We start from the raw sequence: 7,376 nt of genomic DNA on the forward strand, positions 1-7,376 counted from the left end.
GCGTCAACCATGCGCATCGATTACCGGACAAATATTGACCGGCGCGCGGCTCCGGGGCCGCGTTTTTCTTTCCTTTGTTTATCATAGCCCATCTCAAGTGGAGAGGCGCAATCGGTTTGCGGACATGCGTTGTGGCGCGTTTGCCTTCACGCCACAGCGGCTTCGTCGGTGGCGCGGCAAACCCGGACCCGGAGGCGCTGATAGGTGGGTGCCCGGTCGCCCGGCACCGATTCGAATCCGATCGGTGCACTTTCGGTCGGATGTTTCGGCCCGCCACAGCGACCGCCAGTTTTTGGCGACACACCTGTCGGAGCGAACCCGAACGGGATTAAAGCAAAATTATATTGCATTGTACTGTATTATGTCCAACTCGTCTGTCTAACTGACCTAAAATAGTCCAAGGATTAAGCGTTCATTATCCATTAAGGATAATGTGAATTTTTAACTACCGAATACTTGACTTTTAAAATGTCAAACTTGGTTCTGGAAATCGTAAATATTTAGTAAAAATTTTGACATTTACGAAATGGAACGCTATATGCTTGCAGAAAATCGGGAAATAGTAAAAGCTTATTTCCAAAGTGATGAGACAGCCACAATCGTTATTTTGCGTGGATCCCCTTCGGAATCCAAACACTAGATGGACCACCCGTGGGATGGTCCGGAAGTTCCGACATCAAGAACGTGTAATAGTTAATCTATTAAATTGGCGTGGCGTAGGTTTCAGTCGTCGATTCAAACGAGTTGGAGGATCAAACGACGCCGGCATGTTCAAATCTCTTACTAGTCTGGATAACGATCTAGCCATGTCTTATCAGCGAGCGTTAGACGAAGCGTTTAAAGAACATATCCAGTCCAGGAGCTCTCTAGTTCAGCGTGACTCAAGGAAGCCATGGGCCGCTGTCGTGCAAATGCGAAGACACAGACAATTTCGGAGACAAATAGAACACCTACAGGGTGCGTATTTACGACAGGGGATATTTAAATGTTGCATAACTCCGCCACCTGTCAGTCGAATTTTACAAATCCGCTAGATTTTGAAACGTGAGTTTATGCCGTTTTAGTCATGAATCGAATTAAGCAAAACAGCGGGTTAAAATTGTAGCGCTCTACATTGAAAATAATCGTTAAACTGTGAAAACTGTGAGTGCTTATTGTTGCTGAATGTCTTCTTGCTTTTTGTGTGTTTTATGGAGGCGGTCATTTGAACGATATTATATTCTGAGTAAATTAACAATAAACGGCATTTTACACTCTAAATAAATCTTGTTCATTTGCCAAATTTAACTGTAAAACGGCGGAGTTATTCAAAATTTAAATATCCCCTGTCGTGAATACGCACCCTGTACAACGAGGTTGAATAATAACTTGGATAGGGCACGGACTCAACACGATCGAGAACGATTCGAGCCGTGGATTGCCTTCCGTGCCCAGTTTGTTACCCACTGTATCCTTGCGTGCGTGCGTTCGTGCGTGTGTTTGCTTGACTCGAACCTTCGCGCTCGACCGCCACAGGGTGCGCTGCGCCCGAAAAGATCACTCCCAGGGCACGATCGCTACGCGATCTTGAATGTGTAGTCGATCATAAAATTCCGCCGAGGCGTCGAAGCTCATCCACTCCAACGCAGCGAGCCCGATCTCGAGCTCTGCCTTTCGGATGGGACCCCCGGGGTGGAAATTATCACGTCATTTCCTCCCCCGGGGCCGCGAACATTGCAAGCAGTAAGTCGCGATCGGTGGCTCCTGCAGCGCGCAGCGAAGAACATGCGCAGCAGCCGGCCAGCCCGGCTCGTCAAATGCGCTGGCCCGGCGCACCGGGGCGGTCATAAATATTTGTAGTAATGTGATGATGACTAATTTGTATGGCCGGGTCCGGAGCGTTGTCGTAAAAAATAAATCCCAAACGCTGGCTTGACCGCTTGACTCTCGCCGGTCTCGCTCTCTCTCTCTCCCTCAATGCTTTGCTACACCTTCGCCAACGCCTCCTGGTCAGGCATTATCGGATCGTTTTCGCCGCTTTTGGCAACAGGAGTGACAGGTTTCAAATTGGTTACGACAAACAACGCGCAACACCGGACAGAGGCTGGCAGCGGCAACCCACACGAACACGTCCTCCTCGTCGGCGTCTGCTGAGCCTCGTGGCAGCCGCGTGGGCTTTGCGGTCCAGACCAGACCACAGACCAAACAGATCCAGAGGACCAACAGTTTGTCCGATTCTGACACATTACCGACTTCCGAATGCGGCGAGCTAAGGGCATAAGGCCCGAAAGGCGGGCTGGTGGTGGCTCGAGGATTAAAACTCGACATCCAGCGGCCCTCGGCCGACATCGGAATCAATTTGAAAACGATGAACTCCCGGGCCCAGGAGAGTAAATCAAAGCGAGCCCAGCAAGAGCAAACGTGTGTTACGTGTTATGATGACTCGCACTTGCACAGCTAACGCGCGGGACGAGAGCGACAGAGAGAGGGAGAGGGAGAGGGAGAGAACAGGGGTGTGCAACAGACGGCGAAAAGATCAAGACAAATATTATGGGAATTAATAATAAATCACGCCGAGGCGCATCGCCGGGCCGATTTCCCCGGGGGCTCCTCGGACGATCGGGATAAGTGATGAGTGAAGACCTGCCTAAGTGGAGACCACCAGAAGAAGGAACATAGCCGGGCGGGTTGAAGTGGCTGGCCGGTTTCCTAGAACTCTCCACGGCTGGCCGTTCTCCCGACGCTACTTTCCCCAAGCGGCCAAGGGAAGTGTTGAGCGCCTTCGAAAGAAACGGAACACAAGGATTTGGGGATCGATTGCCCCGATCGATTCCCCAAATAAGGTGCCCTTGGTTGCAGTATGCAGAACCACGTTTGGCGGACTTCGCAAGGCTTGATCCGTTACGTCAGAGACCAGACCAGAAAGCCGCGGACCACCGACCACCGCAGGGGCCCAGGAATGCGCCCGAATGCGCACTGGAATCTCGCCGTCGCCGCCGCTGCAGGAAGGTCACACCGGGAAAGACGGACCGGGAAAGACGGACACACACCAAGATGAAGACCGGCGAGCCGACGAGCGAGCCGTTGCGACGAATGCGCTGCACCCGCAGAGCCCGGTGGGTATATACCAAACACATTATGATAAGATTGATTAACAAATCGTGTTTGTGTGTTTATACGTTTGACTGGTTTCGGGACGCCTTTCGGGCGTGCGACTTGGCGGAGTCTGCTTCGACTGCTTCGCCTGGCCAGCCGTTCGTTGATCGGCGAACGATTGTAAATCTGATCGTTTGCTCCTTCAGGTCGTGGGATGGAGACTGCTGCAGCAGCAGCAGGCTTCGGCCGGACACAGCACGAAGGCACGAAGATAAAACGTCAACGACAAATGCCGACGTGTCGGCTGCCTGCCTCTCTCGACGACGGCGAATGGTGGTGGGATGGCATTAAAATTGGTAGGTACGTGGTGGTGCGATCAGAGCAGTTGATATAATTCCAATTAATTTAATAGTGTAATAAATTAGATAGCCGCTTCAATATTTCATCTCCGGCGCAGGGTTAAGCCGAGCTTACCTCCGAGCAGATACCGCGAGTGCTCCGAGTGCGATAGGACGATTTGGCTTCGCGGCTCCTGTGCCGATCCGGAACCAGGCACCAGGAACCCAGCCCAGGACGACCCGGGGGCGAACGTTCCCTGAAACCGCTCGGTGGGACTCCCGGGTTCGAGTTCGAGGACTCGAACGAGGCCAGATGGCAGCTAGGCGGTCGCAGGTGCACCCGAGCGCTGGTCGAGTGTGTGTGTGTGTGTGTGTGTGTGTGTGTGTGTGTGCGGTGCTACCAGGAGGTCCGGCAGCGCCACTCCGGATGGAATCGGTCACAATGTAATTCTACGGCCATCAGGTATCATCGAGCAGCCACTTCGAGGTGCGCCGAGTACTTGACAAATGCCCTCAAGGGTCGCCACTCCTGGGTCGTCGTTCATTAATAAGTAACCCAAACGGATCGTCTCTTCTTTCTCTTTCTCTAGCTGGTGTCGAAGGGCCCGTCGAAGGGTTGCTCAAGTGCGAACGAAACACGTAAGGTGAAAACGACAATTACTATTAAACTAAACTCATTCTGACTTCAGCCGCGCTAAGTGGCGCTTGTTTATTTATGGAAATTCAAACAACGCCTCGCTGGAGGGCAGGGAGGGATTCTTCGGCCTAAGCGGGGGGGCGAGGTACTAGATTCGACGCGCGCTGCCTACCATCGAAAGCCATCGCCACCGCCACGGAACACGTTCCGGTATTTGTTCCGGATTGCACATTCCATGTGCATGGTCGGCCCGACTGGAGCCTACCCCCAGGAGAACCGGTCTGGGGCGAGCTGGTGGAAGGTGTTAGGGGAGGGCGGTCACAGTGCGAGCTTCTGTCACACTTAAGCAAACACACACATTCCGGTATGCAAATCGGGGGCCCCGGTGGAGGGCAATAAATTAATAGCCGGTGCGATGAACCGAACCGAACCGACGAAGATTAATGTGCGACGGAGCATGCTGGAGCATGATGTCGTATGGTTGGTCTAACCTGTCCTGCGCTGGGGCTGGGGCTTATGCTACTTTCGCCGCAGTAACGAGCGGCACCGGCACGGCACCGATCGGTTGGACCTAATGGGCTAGTATTTGAAGATAGTTCGAGAAGAGCTTAAGAAGCGTATCTTACTGCCAACACTGACAAGCTGTCAGATAAGCCACACATAGGACGTCGAGTCCGAGGCTACACAGCTTTAGATAAAATGGGTTAACTAAATCATTTTAATAACTAAGCATATAGTTCTTGGAGTCCGATTTGTGGTCTTCCTACGAGACTTGATCGTTTATGTGCGAAACATTGTCTAGGTCCAGCGTTGTCTTGTAATCCAACCCGGTTCCAAAAAAAAAATCCCCGGTAGCGTTGCCACTGCTTCGAGTTCCCCATTCGGAAGCAGGCTCCCAGGTCCCAGGTCTGGCTCTTTTGAGGCATCCAGACGTGATGGTGCTGCTGATCGTACCGGTGCCATTTGGACAGTAAAGCTGGACGTCAGGCGACGGACGTCCAATTCGTCTCCATCATGACGACCGGATACACTTGTCCAGTGGCAGCGATTATCGTGCCAGCTTCTGAAACCTGTATCAACCCCTCCCAGAACGTGACCTTTCGGTGCTCTTGGGAACTGTCAAGTCGGTGGTGCCTCTCTCTATGGTTTTCTGGCGAATTAAAGCTCAAAGTAAACCGGAGCAGCAACGGATGGTCTTGACTGGACAACTTGCAGAGCGACTGAGCAGAAAGAGAAAGAGAAAGAGTGGGACATGGGACACATCCCGCCAGGTCTGAGCAGATTATATGCTCCTCAGCGTTGCGATTACTGGTCGACGGATATGTGTCCGCCAGTTGACCCACAAGACCAGAGCTGTGTGTCTGAATGTGTCTCGTAACGACTACGACCGGTGACCTTGTTGGGCACCTTGGGCTACCCAGCAGTGCCCCGGGTCCCCGGGATGGCCATAAACGGAAGGAAGGATCCCCATGTGAGAGCAGAACGAACCCGGGAAATGGCCATCCTTGAAACGTGGAGTGGTCGGGACGTGTAAAGCCATTACACCGGAGCCCGTTAACGGTAGCCATTTGTTGTTGCTGGCGTTCTGGAAAATGGGTTCCCGGCCGAGGACCACGGCCGCCGAACAGTAACCGATTCCGGGAAGAGGCCGGAGTCGGTGAAGGAGCGCGCTCGGAGCTCGTTTGTTGATATATTGCTGCCCCGGTCTAACGATGTGCTCCTTTCGACACACCCAATCCCGGGTGTGTTTCGACACGGCCCATTCCCTGGCCTGGCCAAAAGTCTGTCTCGGACCGGACTGGGATTGAGAAATGTTACATTGCCATATCGAATTGCCGTATTGCCGCTTTTGTTGCTCCTCCAGGAGCTTTCCGACACTGGAAGCTCCCTGAAAGACCCAAAAGGAGAGGCTTCCAAGAGGCTTTCCGAATGCCCGTATGCAGATTTTCGGACACTCGACCCCGACGAAAAGTCCAGTTAGCCCGCTTGCCCCGGGCCGTAAATTATCTCCGTTCGCGAATCTTAACCCCAAAGGCAGGAGACGGAGCGAGACGGAGGCCCTGTCCAGTGGCCGAAAAATGCGCCATCCACCCGCCTAAACGAGTTTTTACGATCGCGAGCCTTAAGCCGTCGGTCGGTAGCCGGCGATCGCGATACCCAGCCTGGGAGTTGGGATGATTTGTTTTCTTTTTTTACAGACCACAGACCTGTGTCTGTGTTTCTTTTTGGGTAGAGAGCGTGAAGTAATGAAGTGCAATTTTGTTGCGACCAACTACCAACTTCTTGGTGATCAACTGCCGACCGTAGAGAAGTTACTGAAAGGCGGAATGATGGTCATCAAGGTACCCAGGTAGCGTGCCATTGTGTCATAACTCCACTCGCGGCGAATGATATTGGATTTAACTGTCATCCAAGTCCGAGGTCCGACGCCCCAACCCACCGAGGGCTCTCTGGAAACCTCGAACGGACACAGGACACTTTTCGGGACACGGTCCGGACTGCGCCGTTATCTTGATTTGATTAATTTTTATGATTTCGCTAATTTGAATATAATTCGTATCGAGTGACACACACATCGATCGGGAGGCCCCCGGGGGCCCATTAGTCTTTTCGGGCCGTTCTTTCTTTTCCACACTTTGCCGGCGCGAACCCGGGAGACCCGGTTGCGCCGGCGGGAGCCTCGCGTAACCCAACTCGCGTCCGACACCGCCCAGCCGTGGAACCGTGAGGTGGTAGCCCGATAATTTATTGGGACCATTTAGCGGCGAGCAAATTAGCGAGCTGTGAAGCTCGCGGTGTGCGCTGCGAATGGGACGAGAAATGCGATACTTTTTCCTCGCCGAGGCGGAAAGTGCACTCTCGCCGCCGTGCGTTTGTTTGTTTGTGCAGCTTGACATTATTCCAATTCTACATGCCACAGATGTGGCGACCGCAAACAGCGACCGTAACTTGCAGCGTTTGTGTCCGGGAATCGAGTAGCTCAGGTCCCGCCGCGCCTCTAGCCGGTGGTTTCCGTTATCTCGGTGGCTCGGTTCCGCCATGACGTCTACGGCTGCGCATCCATCGATGACGGGACGTGGAATGGACGGGCCATTGCCGGTGCGCCATACTCGAGAATTCATTGAACTCGCGGGCGCTTATCGTGGGTCTGCTGTGGTCACCAGAAAGGCCGGCTGGTCGCTATTGTTCCCTGAAGGTATTTCCGGCCCGCGAGGACGTGGCGTTTGTCATCCGGGGGTTTCCGGGAACGGAGTGCCCGGAGGAATTCGCTGATATCATTGACAGCTCGCACCGCACGGGCACGTACCTTAATCGCGCTCACGTCA

This window comes from Anopheles cruzii, chromosome 3 (assembly GCF_943734635.1).
Source record: "Anopheles cruzii chromosome 3, idAnoCruzAS_RS32_06, whole genome shotgun sequence".
Classification (NCBI taxonomy): Eukaryota; Metazoa; Arthropoda; class Insecta; order Diptera; family Culicidae; genus Anopheles; species Anopheles cruzii.